We start from the raw sequence: 13,345 nt of genomic DNA on the forward strand, positions 1-13,345 counted from the left end.
CTACTAGCATTAGGGTTCTTGATTAGCTTTGCACAAGTCTGCCTGTTGAAGGTTGATTGGACTACTATATCAGTGGGGGTAGACACTACTACAAAAGGTAGTAAAGGTAAAGTGTGCCATCAAGTTGATTTTGACTCCTGGTGCCCACAGAGCCCTGTGGTTTTCGTTTGGTAGAGTACAGGAGGGGTTTATTTATTTATTATTATTAATTTTATTTATTATTAAAACTTTTATACCGCCCTTCCAAAAGGCTCAGGGCGGTTTACATTAAAACACCATTAAAATCAATTAATAATTAAAACAAAAATTATAAAGAATTAAAAATAAACAATTAAAAACATCATAAAACAACAATTAAATAATCAGAAGAATTTAAAAACAAGTTTTAAAAAGCTGAGAAAGCCTGATTGAAGAGATGTGTTTTCAGGTGTTTTTTGAAAAATGCCAGAGATGGGGAGGATCGTCTCTCAGCAGGGAGCGCATTCCACAATCTCGGGGCACCAGCCGAGAAGGCCCGTCTCTGTGTAGCCATCGAACAAGTTGGCGGCAAGTGGAGACGGACCTCCTCAAGTGACCTCAATGGGCGGTGGGGCTCATAGCGGAGAAGACGCTCTCTTAAATACCCAGGGCCTAAGCCATTTAGGGCTTTATAAGATATAACTAGCACTTTGTATTTTGCCCGGAAAACTATTGGCAGCCAATGTAACTCCATCAACAAAGGAGTAATGAGGTCTCTCCAAGATGACCCAGAGACCAACCTGGCTGCCGCATTCTGAACCAACTGAAGTTTCCGGACTGTGTACAAAGGCAGCCCCACATAGAGCGCATTACAGAAGTCAAGTCTGGAGGTTACCAACAAATGTACCACTGTTTTGAGGTCACTGATCTCGAGAAATGGGCGCAGCTGGCGCATAAGCCGGAGCTGATAGAAAGCACCCCTGCCCACCGCTTCAACCTGAGAAACCAAGAAGGGATGTTGATCCAGAAGTACTCCCAAACTGCAAACCTGTTCCTTTTGGAGAAGTGTGACCCTGTCTAGAACAGGCAGATCAAAATAGTCTCTAGAGTTCAGACGCCGCACAATAAGTACCTCCGTCTTATCTGGATTCAGCTTCAGTTTATTCTCCCTCATCCAGCCCATTACTGCTTCCAGGCAGGCATTTAGGGAGGATATGCCAACTCCTGAAGAAGTTGACATGGAGAAGTAGATCTGGGTGTCATCAGCATACTGGTAACACCCAGCTTCAAATCCCCTGATGATCTCTCCTAGCGGTTTCATGTAGATGTTAAAAAGCATTGGAGAAAGTACGGAGCCTTATCATACTTAAGCTCAGATTTTGAAGAGCAACAATCTCCAGTCGACACCATCTGGAATCTGTCCAAGAGGTAGGAGCGGAACCACTGCAAAACAGTGCCTCCCAGCCCCAACACCCTCAGACGTTCTAGAAGAATACTATGGTTGATAGTATCGAAAGCCTCCGAGAGATCCAGGAGGACCAACAGAGTCACACTTCCTCTGTCAGTTCCCCATTGGAGATCATCCATCAGGCCGACCAAGGCAGTCTCCACCCCATAGCCCGCTCAAAAGCCAGTTTGAAATGGGTCCAGATAATCAGTTTCCTCCAAGACCGCCTGGAGCTGAGAGGCCACCACCCTCTCAATTACCTTGCCCAGCCATGGGAGATTGGAAACAGGCCTATAATTGCTCAATTCTGAGGGATCTAATGCAGGCTTCTTTAGAAGAAGTCTAATAATTGCCTTCTTAAGACAAGGAGGCATCCTGCCTACAACAGCCTCCCTGTTAGATCGAACAAGCCATGTTGGACAAGGGTCAAGAGGACAAGTGGTAGGCCTCACCGCTCCAAGCAGCTTGTCCACATCATCAGGAGTCACAAACTGAAACTGATCCAGTCGAATCATATAAGAGGAGTTGTTGGACACCTCCAGTTCAGTCATCAAATTAATTGTGAAGTCTCCATCTAAGCTGGCCCGAATCAGAGAGATTTTGTCTGCGAAAAATTCATTAAACATACCACAGCGGGTAACTGATGCTTCCAAATTCTGGTTCAAGGGAGAGGGGGCAGATACTAGTCCCCTCACAACCCTCAACAACTCCGCCGGACGTGAACTCGCAAAGGCAATACGGGCAGAAAAGAACCACTTCTTTGCCGCACGTATCGCCTGAGCATAGATCTTTAAATGTGCTCCATGTCGTAATCTGTCGGATTCGAGTCGAGTCTTTCTCCACTTGCGCTCCAGTCGCCTACCTTGCCGCTTCAGCCTCTGTAGATCTTCCGCAAACGAAGGGGCCAATTTTGAAGCAGCTCAGAGGGGATGCTTAGGAGCAATCGTGTCTACTGCCCTGGTGAGCAGGTTGTTCCAGTTCTCAGCCAGAGCATCAACAGGATCACCAGCACAGCCAACATTGAATTGCTCCAAGGCTTCTTGGAATCCTACCAATCCAGTAACCTCTTCTGGCGGACCATTCTAATAGGCCCCTCGCCCCTGCGAAAGTGGTTGTAAGTCCAGCCTTAACCAGATGGTGGTCCGTCCATGACAAAGGGGAGATCGTAGGAGTCCCCACCCACGGAACACCACTCTGATCAGAATAAAAGACCAAATCAAGTGTGTGACCTGCAATATGCGTTGATCCAGAGACCGCTTGGGATAGGCCCATAGTCGTCATGGCCGCTATGAACTCCTGAGCTGCCCCAGACAAATTGGTCCCAAAATGAACACTGAAGTCCCCCAGCACCAAAAGTCTGGGAGACTCCAACGCAAGTTCCGCGACCAAGTCCATGAGCTCAGTAAGGGATTCCATTGGGCAGCACGGCAATCGGTACACCAACAGAAGTCCCAATCTATCCCTGGTCCCCAAACTCAAGTACACACATTCAATATGGTCTGATACCCTGACAGGGACCCTGGTAAAGGAGATGTTATCCTTATAGACCACAGCCACTTCACCTCCTCGCCCACGTCCCCTCACCTGCTTCTCTACAGAATATCCTGGAGGGAGAAGCTGGAACCAAACTGGGCCACTAGCCTCCCCCAACCAAGTCTCAGTAATACACATCAGGTCGGCCTCTTCATCCATGATCAAATCATGGATGAGTTCAGATTTATTTTGGACCGACCTGGCATTGCAGAGGAGCAAGGTAAGGTTATGTGGGATGTTGGCAGTGCTCCCCGAGGTCAAAGAGCTGGCAGGACAGCCGGAAAGGGGGGCAGCTATTAGATTTCTGACCACCCTTCCCCTAGTACAGCCTGCTGACCTGCCAACGTTTCTTCTTCTATTCCCCACCACCACTGGAATAGTTGCCCCACATTCAACAAAGGCACTCCCTGCCTCCCCATCTCCAGACAAACCCACACACATTGCAACTTCAACCCAACCTCAGCACAATTTAAAACTGATTAAACAGAAGCCCCACTATTGAATGCCTCCCTCTATACAAATGGTTGGACAGAGTGTCCAGCCCTCGCCCTCGTTTCTCCCCCGAAGTGGCTCCCCCAAAGGGGCAACCCCCTTTGGTGTCGACCCCGCCGCCACTGGCAGTCTTCCTATATAGGCTTAGCAGCAAGCTCAGCAGGTGGAACCAGGAAAAACTGCCCAGTCACCCTTACAACCCCAGTCCTGCAAAGCCTCTCCGCAAGCAGTCCTGGGGGGAGGCAGATGGCAACCAGGGAGGCAGAAGAGAAGAGGTAGCCAGGCAGGCACCCCAGTCTCACACCCTGGGGAAGACTCTTCTCCCCCTCTCCAGCAGGTTTACCATTGCCTCCTCCTGTGCAGTATGAGATGATGCCTTTCAGCATCTTCCCGTATCGCTGCTGCCAGTATAGTACCAGTGGGGATTCAAACTGGCAAACTTCTGCTTGTTAGTCAAGCATTCCCCTGCTGCGCCACGTAGCATTTCCCTACAATTCACTATTTCTCCCCATATGTACTGAATATCTCACTCTTCAATACTGAATTTCCAGAGGGGCTCAAAGTAACCAACATTAAAAACATAAACAAGCAAAGAGCTCGTAAAACACTAGGGATGTGCACGGAACCAGTCTGGAGGCCCTTTATGGGCCTCTGAACCGGTTCGAAGAACCGGCAGTTCTGTCGGTCCAATGCCGGGGGGGGGGCTTCTTAAGGGTGGGGGAGGGTGAACTTATCCCTCCCGCCACATTTCCCCTGCTGGTGCTCTGTTATTTACCGAAATTCATGGGGCGGCAGCATACATCCCTGCCGCCCCTTTCCCCGTTGTTGGCTGGAAAGGCAGAAGTATCGTCTGCATGTGCGCCCACTGCACACATCACATGCACGTCATGCACGCACACGATGTGCAAGGAGCGTGTACACACACAGACGATACTTCTGCCTTTCTGGCCAACAACGGGGGAATGGAGGTACGCTGCCACCCCATGGATTTTGGTAAATAATGGAGCACCGGCTGAGGAAAAGCAGCAGGAAGGGTAAGTGCACCCCCCCTTAAAGAGCCACCCCCCACCTCCAGCGTTGGACCGCAGCTCCGTAGTTCTGTGCACATCCCTATAAAAGACAGCATAAAGGATGACCAATAAAAGCAAAATGAAAACACAAAACTAGAAGGCCTGGGTAAATGGGAGGGAAAGGGGGTGGGTGGATTTCACCTGGTGCTAAGAAAGTAAACTCAGTGCTGCCAAACCTCTCTAGGCAATTGTTCCAACCAGGTAACCACAGACTAGGCCCTTTTTCCATTCATTTGCCTCACCTGTACAGGTAGGGGGACCCAGAAAAAGGCCTCTGAGGCATATTTCAGTACACAGGCAAGTTTGTGGGGGGGGGGGCAGGGGGGAAATGGGGGATGACAAACTGCAAGCATGACCTGTCCCCTTTGCTAAGCAGAGTCTGCCCTGGTTTGCAATATAATGGGAGACTACATGCGAGTACTGTAAGATATTCACCTAAGAGGCTGCTCTGGGAAGAGCATCTGCATGCACAAAGTTCCAAGCACCCTCCCTGGCATCTCCATGATAGAGTTGAGAAAGACTCCTGCCTGCAGTCTTGGAGAAGCCATTGCCAGTCTGTGTAGACAATACTGAGTTAGATGCACCAATGGTCTGACCATAAGGCAACTTCTTATGTTCCTAACTAAAAAGAAATACAAAGGAACACACCAGGACTAGTTGGGAAAGTTACTACACTGGACTGGAAGAGGGACAATCCACCCCCCTCACCGCATTCTAAAGAGGTGCCGCTTGCTAGGGATGTGCACGAAGCCAGTTCAGAGGCCCTTTATGGGCTTCTGAACCGGTCCAAACGATTGGTAGTTCCGGTTCAAAGGCAGAGGCATACCTTTAAGGGTGGGGAAAGGTGCCCTTACCCCTCCCACCACGTTTCGCCCACTGTTGCTGCAGTTTAAAAGTCTCTGTCGGGGCAGCAGGCAGCCTACCTCCCTGCTGCCCCGGTGCTCTCCTTGGCTGGAAATAAAAGCTAGTGCGCCAGGTACTTCCTTTTACTTCCATCTGAGGAGGACATCAGGGCAGGAGGGAGGTACACTGCCACCCCATGGAGACTTTTTAAATGGAGTGCCAGCAGAGAAAACATGGTGGGAGAGCTAAGGGCACCTTCCCCTGTCCTTCCCCGCCTTTGAACTCCCCTCCCCCACCTCCCCGCGGTTCTGTGCACATCCCAACCTCTTGCCTGGCTAATAGGAGTTAAAAGCATCACTCCATGAAAAGAGGCTATTGAGAAGAAGGTGATGGCAAGCTAACTTTGTCCTGATTGATTGACTGATTAAAAGCCATCGTCAGCATCAATTCTTAGCAACCACATAGATTCTCTCCAGGATTATCTGTCTTCAACTTGGCCTGTAAAGTCTCTCAGTAGTTACTGCCACTGGGTTACTGCTGTGGTAATCATTTATTGCTGTCGTAATAGAGTCCATCCACCTTGCTGCTGGTTGTCCTCTTCTTCTAGATCTTTCAACTTTCCCCAGCATTATGGACTTCTCAAGGGAGCTGGGTCTTTGCATAGTGTGTCTGATGTATGATAGTTTGAGCCTGGTCATTTGTGCCTCGAGTGAAAATTCTGGATTGATTTGTTCTATGATCCGTTTGTTTTTCTGGCTGACCATGGTATCCTTAAAAGTCTTCACCAGCAAAAAAATTCAGAAGCGTCAATACTTTTTCTATCCTGCTTTTTCAAAGTCCAGCTTTCACATCCATAGAGCGTCACGAGAAAAACCATTGTCTTAATCCTAGCCTAAGTACAGTTGCTCAGAAACCAGTACCACTTAGTTTGATGGGATTTTTACTCCCAAGTAAGTGTGCAAGCCACCTAATGACACAGTGGGGGAAATGACTTGATTAGCAAGCCAGAGGTTGCCAGAAACCCTGCGGGTAACACCTATATCGGGCAGCAGAGATACAGGAAGATGCAGAAAGGCATCACCTCATACTGCGTGGGAGGAGGCAATGGTAAACCCCTCCTGTATTCTACCAAAGACAACCACAGGGCTCTGTGGTCGCCAGGAATCGACGCCGACTTGGGGGCACACTTTACCTGTAAGTAAGTGTGCACAGGGCTGCAGTCAGTGGTGAGGCACATTCTGCAAGCTGCAGCAGCTCCTTCTTCCGCGTGTCCCCAAACCCCAGTGCGCCTTGGAGCCTGTGCCCTCGCCGTCTTGTTACACAAACTCCTCCGCCCGCCCCGGCCAGCATTCCTTGCTTTGTGTACCAAGTTGTTGCTTTTAACTCTCTGAAGAGCCGCACGTTTAAATCAGGCGGGGCCCATTGAGAGAAAAGCAGGGGAAAGGGAAGAAAGAGTCCCCCTTCACTAGCTCTCCTCGCCCTCCCCTGCAGCGCTGGGAGGATTAATGCTCAAAGCCGGCTGCTCCAGTGCAGGGAGGGATTTACCTGCTGCTGCAGCCACCGCCACTGTTGTTGTTAGTAGCTCTTCCCCGCCTCTTCTCCCTCTCCCTTAGGCAGAGCAGTGGCGTCGAGAGGATTGCGCGGGGCTGACTCAACACAGAGCCCCGTTTAGGGTGGTGGTGGTGGGGGCTCTTCTTCTCACCTCGCCTGCTTTCTCCCTCAACGGAAAACTTTCCGCTCTCGGGTCACTCCAGGATTATCGCTCCAGCTCTGAAGTTTCTGGCGGCGGGGGGAGAGGCGCAGCAACGAGCCTTTCCGAGGCCGGCAGGTAGTCGCTTGTCTTAAGATAGTCCCTGTTTTATGGAGGAGCAGTTCACGCCCACGTGTTTCCAAGGGGGGGGGGATTTTCCTCTGGGAAGCCACAGAATGTCGTGTCTGCCCGCTGTGGGGATGGGGCTGTTGGCTAATGAAGGCGGGGGGGGGGGTCCCGGGATTGGCTGGAAATACGGAGAAGGCTGCTGCGACCCAGGGAATGCCGACCTCGGCTACGACTCCGGGGCCTAAGAGGAATCGTTTGTTCTTGCTTGCTTGGGTTCGTTTTCTCTCGGGACCAGCTCAGGTTTCAGTAAGGGCTATTCAGAAAGAAAGGGCAGGGCACGGTAGTTGTTAAAGGCTTTTGAGGAGATCCACAACACACATACACACACCCCGTCAAGGTCCAAGACCCTACCCCCCCCCCGGTGGTCTTTTCCTTCCACGCGTCCCCAAGTATTTCTGTAGAAGTTACGCGCTTGTTGCGTAGTAAGGAAGGGATGGAGAAATCTTCCATGGGAGGCTATTCTTGTTAATGGCTGGACTGCCTGGTCGAAAAGGCGTGCATAACCCGCGTAGTAATTTGCAAGGAAGGGTGGGTGCCTCTTGCCTGGATTGCTCAGTACATAAGTGAGTGATGAGTCAAAGCAGCGCCTTTCTCGTCTTGCCTGTCTCTCTCTGTCAAACTCTGCCCAAACAAAATCTCCATCAAGTTAACAAACTTAATCTGCGCCCAGTGGTGATGGTTGATGATGCTGTGGGAGGGGCGAGCAGGGAAGCCACTGAGGCGGCCACATATGAAAAGTACTTGGTTTAATTACATCGCTGCTAATAATTATTCTGTTTCACGATCGATTGGGTCTACTTTCTGATTGCCCCAGAAAGGGTTAGTTTTAGGCTGTTAGCAATCCGTCCCTAGGAAGTTAGATGGCTTGCACTAACAGTAGCTGGCAAGCTGACAGAATTATATAGGTCACTAGGAAATAATTCCAGTTTAATCGCCTTTATCTTTTTGGCTAAAGGAAAAAGAGTTTCCTCGTACTGTACAGAAGCCTGTTTTTATCACAGCAAGAATCTTTCGGAAATGATGTTTCAGTTACTTTTTTTGGTTTGTATTTGTAAATCAAGGATATGCATTAAATTTAATATATCTGGTGCATAATTTCTATTAGTTAAAAGGAGGAATTATACCTTTTAAAAATGGGAGTTTTCTTACTTGGGGGCATGTATAAATAATATGAAAAATTTGATGTTTGTGAGAATTTGTATCTGAAATTATGCTGACTAGTTTAAAACTGCAAGCTACAATTTTAGAGTTTCCTATACGGTTTCATCAAGTGTTCAAAGTGATATCTGGTAGGTGCATGTTTGTGAGTGTGCACACATACAGGCTCTAAACAATCCAAAGGACCATAAAGTGTTAGAGGTACAGTTGGTGACAGTTCTGTGTAAAGCTTTTAAATATTTATTTATAAGATGCTTAAGTATATACAAGTGAATTTTAGATTACATTCCTGCTGCCAGAAAAAACATAATCAGTTTTCTGGTAACTGTGCATGGAACGTCTATGTTTCTGATTTGTACTATTTTAGGAGAGATAAGAGATTATATAATGATATCTGAAACACTTCTTTATTCAAGAACAACACTTAGTTGGAAATATCCTAAATGTGCAGTAGATCCCTTAAAAACTTGATAGTGGTGCTGTGGACTCTTTTCCTCCCTCTGTAATCCCTGGGTAGGGTGGGTGCTAAAAAAAATAAATCTAATTTTAGCTAAAACAAATCTTAATACTGGCCCTAGGAAAATGAACTACTTTATGTTCAAGCCCTAACTACATAGGCAGTGATAACATGTGTAATGGGGGAAAGAAGTCTCATATTATAAAACCACAAAACTACTAGATTATTAAAATACTGTATCTGTAGTGACTCTGCTTTTAATAGGATTGTGCTATAAAATTCACAAGCTGGGTATCTTTTCTCAGAAATAAATTTCACTGTGTTAGTAGTTTACTTCTAGTTTAGTGTGGCAGGAAGGATCCATATGATTATGCTGCAATCCTGTGTATCCTTATCTGGGAATAAACCCTGTTGCTCAACAAGCATTTTACTTCAGAATAAACATGTACATGACTGGGCTGCACAGCACTCTTAATAAAATAGGGTTTTTAATATCTTTAATTGCCTAGATTGTGCAAATGAAGGTTGATGAGGATAATAATTACATAGTTCAACTTTAAACACAAAATAGCTTACATGATTTCAAATGTGTGCTTTTTTAGTGGCACACATACAAAGTAGAGAAAACATAGGAAAGTTGTTGCAATCAATGTGTTCCTAATACCATCTTAAGTGGCGCAGCGGGGAAATGCTTGACTAACAAGCAGAAAGTTGCACGTTTGAATCCCTGCTGGTATTATATTGGGCAGCAGCGATATAGGAAGATGCTGAAAGGCATCATCTCATACTGCGTGGAAGGAGGCAATGGTAAACGCCTCCTGTATTCTACCAAAGAAAACCACAGGGCTCGGTGGGCACCAGGAGTTGAAATCGACTTGACGCCACACTTTACCTTTACTTTTAATACCACAATGGTGCAGCGAGGAAGTAACTTGCCTAGGGAGCAAGAGGTTGCTGTATTGGGCAGCAGCAAAATAGGAAGAGAGATGGCAATGGTAAACGCCTCCTGTATTCTACCAAAGAAAACCACATGGCTCTGTGGACACCAGGAGTCAATACCAACTCGAAGGCAGAGCTTTACTTTGATTTTAATACCACGAGATTCTTTTAAAATTCCTTGTTGAAAATAAACTTAATTGCTTACTGTTTCCTTTATTAACTAAGAAAGCTGTTGCTTACGGAACAAACAAACAAACTTGTAATCTGTTTTGACTGGCACAGCCTGTGACCTTAAAAGTCAAATGCAGCTCATCAGCCATGGTTGAATACTTGGCTGATGACTAACTACTAGTGCAGCAACTGCAGTGGCTCTTGCATAAGTAGTTTTTCTTGTCCCTTCCTCCCTATTGCAGATTTTTGAGGCTTGGTGGACCCGTGTAGCATGGGATATGTTGAGAGCTGTAATGGGAGGATGGAATCCCCAGAAACTGGGAGCAGGAGCCTTCAGACTTAATGAAAGACATCACGAAAAGAGAGGGTAAATGGGCTTTTCTTTATCCTTTTTATGTGAGGAGAACTGGTCTTGTGGTAGCAAGCATGAATTGTCCCCTTTGCTAAGCAGGGTTTGCCCTGGTTTGCATTTGAATGGGAGACTACATGTGAGCACTGTAAGATATTCCCCTTAGGGCATGGGGCTGTTCTAGGAAGAGCAACTGCTTGGCTGCATACAGAAGGTTCCAGGTTCCCTCCTTGGCATCTCAAAGATAGGGCTGAAGAAGGCTTCTGCCTGCAACCTTGGAGAAGCTGCTGCCAGTCAGTGTAGACCAGGGATTCTCAACCTTGGGCCCCCAGATGTTATTGGACTTCAGCTCCCATAATCCCCAACCAAAGACCACTGGTGCTGGGGAGTATGGGAGTAGAAGTCCAATAACATCTGGGGGCCCAACGTTGAGAATCCCTGGTGTAGACAATAAATACTAAGCTAGATGGACCAATAGTCTGACTCAGTAGAAGACAACTTCCTATGTTCTGCAATCCTGCATAAGAACTATCTTGCTGGATCAGGCAGGGCCTATCTAGTCCGGCACACTATTTTACTCACACAGTGGCCCACCAGATGCCACAGGCAAGAGATGAAACATGCCCCCTTTCCTTCTGTTTCTCCCCTGCAATTGATTTTCAGAGACATCCTGTAGTAGTCAGTTGATAGATAGAGCCTGATTATAGGGACAGAGCTTGATTATAGGGACAAGTTGCATATTTTTGCTAGGAGATCTACATTTTCACCTTTGAGTTCCTGTTGCATTGCAGCCCCCTCCCATGCCATTCACATGAGGTCTTTCAACCCAACAGCAGCATTTTGGGGGCTTCTAGAAGCTGTAATAGGGAGAAGGGAGCAGGAATGATCCCTTGTGCAAATGCTATTGTGCTCATGCAAGCTAGGATGCAAGCCACTGAGAGAGAGAGAGAGAGAGAGAGAGAGAGAGAGTCCCCCCGCCCTCCCCCAGCCCAAGTTACCTTGGAAATTCACCTTCTAAATTTGGACTAAATGAAGATTTTTATTTTTTTTAAAGTCCTGGCTTGAGTCTTCTTGTGGTAAAGGTAAAGTGTGCTGTCAAGTTGGTGTCGACTCCTGGCAACCACAGAGCCCTGTGGTGGTCTTTGGTAGAATACAGGAGGGGTTTACCATTGCCATCTCCCGCGCAGTATGAGATGATGCCTTTCAGCATCTTCCTACATTGCTGCTGCCTGATATAGGTGTTTCCCATAGTCTGGGAAACATACCAGCAGGGATTCGAACTGGCAATCTCTGGCTTGCTAATCAAGTCATTTCCCTGCTACACCATTAGGTGGCAGTATACAGCAAATACAAGATCTGATTTAGAAAGTCTTGCATCAGTAACGGTTAGCACCTTAGCTGGTATTTGAACATGTAGGCTGGCCATTACTGAACTTGTTGCAAATAGTAATGCACACTTCTGACTTGCTTGATCCTTATTCCATTCTTCTTGTAGTCAGTGTCCCTCACCAATACAATATAATTGCATGATTGTATAGTAGGTATTGGTAGAAATAGATTTATGTGGTTGGTATCCATTGTAGTGTTTGCCATTTCTTAAGAGTATATCATGCAGGAACTGGAGAAATAGAACTTTTATTTCACTCCCCGTAACAGCTAAGCTATACTTGGTTGTAAGAAGGCCCACAATAAAGTGGGTCTTCTCCTCTCCTCAGGAGAGGAGAGCTGGTCTTGCTTGTGGTAGCAAGCATGACTTGTCCCCTTAACTAAGCAGGTCTGCCCGCCCTGGTTACATATGAAAGGGAGACTAGAAGTGTGAGCACTGTAAGATATTCCCTCAGGATGGAGCCGCTCTGGGAAGAGCAGAAGGTTTCAAATTCCCTCCCTGGCTTCTCCAAGATAGGACAATATTTATTTATTTATTTTTTTATAGGACAAGATTTTTTTTATTGAACCAACAAAGATTTACACACAAGGATTTGGAAACCCACAAGGTTATGAAGTATATGCAGGTAGTACTGTAACTCGGGGGTGGGGGATTTCAAGGCACATCAGGTAATCGGGGGGGTTACGTCCGACGTACATTTCCACAATTTGTCCCATTGCTGTTTAGAAGAGATACTCTTGTCTTTTTGCACATAACCATACAAACTTTTCCAGAAGAGATTTACTGTCTCATCTGCGTGAACCTCTTGGTCGCGTCTTCCCTCCCTATTCCTATGCAGGAGCATTGCATAAATGACATACAGGTTTACTAACCTTACGAGAAGGGGAACGTTCCAATTCCCTAGTATGAGGGCACCCGTTCCGTCCCGTTTCCTTGAAGATTTCTTTCTGGGACCTCGAAAGGAGGTTCTATCGCTCAAACCCAAGGTTAGTTCTTCTCCTCAAGTCTGTTTTTCCAAATCAGGCCACTCTAACAGCTTGCTTACTCCCTGCCACACTCTTTTGGCTACCACACACTCTTTTAAGAAATGTGAGTGGGTTTCCCTGAATGTTTTACCTAGCTCACTAGCTTTCTTTTTGCAGGTGATTTTAGGGCACTCTTGCTGGTCCTCTGGCTGGGAGATATTCCTGCCTGCAACCTTGGAGAAGCCACTGCCAGTCTGTGAAGATAATACTGAGCTAGATAGACCAATGGTCTGACTCAGTATATGGCAGCTTCCTATGTTCCTATGTAAAGATTTCAGATTCATCAGTCCCAGGATTGTATGTGTTTGGGGTGTATATAAACTGCCTTGCACAGCATTGTATGCACAGGCCAAAGCACGCCTTATTATTTGTAATTGAATCATGCATCATCTATTTTAGTCACCAGTTAAACAATTATGGTCAATGCTTTATAGACTGACATTGCATGTCAAATCTGAACCTATCTGGTGTAGTTCAGTTTGGCCCAGTATGAAATCAGGTAAGCTGAACCCTGTAGGGTAGCCAGGGTGGTTTTCTTTTTTTATGGAGAACCAGTTTTTGATAGCATAGTTGTTCTTATCCTTCTGCTCTCTTTCTTTACTGCTGAACTTGGCTGTTTGTCTAATAGAGCACAGGA

The 13,345-nt window shown here is 46.8% G+C and overlaps 1 protein-coding gene across 9 annotated transcripts in view; it reads left to right on the plus strand.

Moving 5' to 3' along the window:
* Positions 1 to 13,345, plus strand: part of FHIP1A (FHF complex subunit HOOK interacting protein 1A) — a 151,886-nt gene that overhangs the window by 17,603 nt on the left and 120,938 nt on the right. Inside the window, exons 1-2 of one of the 9 annotated variants that reach the window (XM_053251952.1) lie at positions 7,044 to 7,171; positions 10,190 to 10,314. The exons of 1 other annotated variant lie outside the window; for it this stretch is intronic. The gene's annotated coding sequence lies outside the window, so the exon portion shown is untranslated. 7 more of the 9 variants (XM_053251956.1, XM_053251950.1, XM_053251954.1 and 4 more) reach the window with 7 other exon arrangements.

Source organism: Hemicordylus capensis, chromosome 5 (assembly GCF_027244095.1).
Source record: "Hemicordylus capensis ecotype Gifberg chromosome 5, rHemCap1.1.pri, whole genome shotgun sequence".
NCBI classification, from domain to species: Eukaryota; Metazoa; Chordata; class Lepidosauria; order Squamata; family Cordylidae; genus Hemicordylus; species Hemicordylus capensis.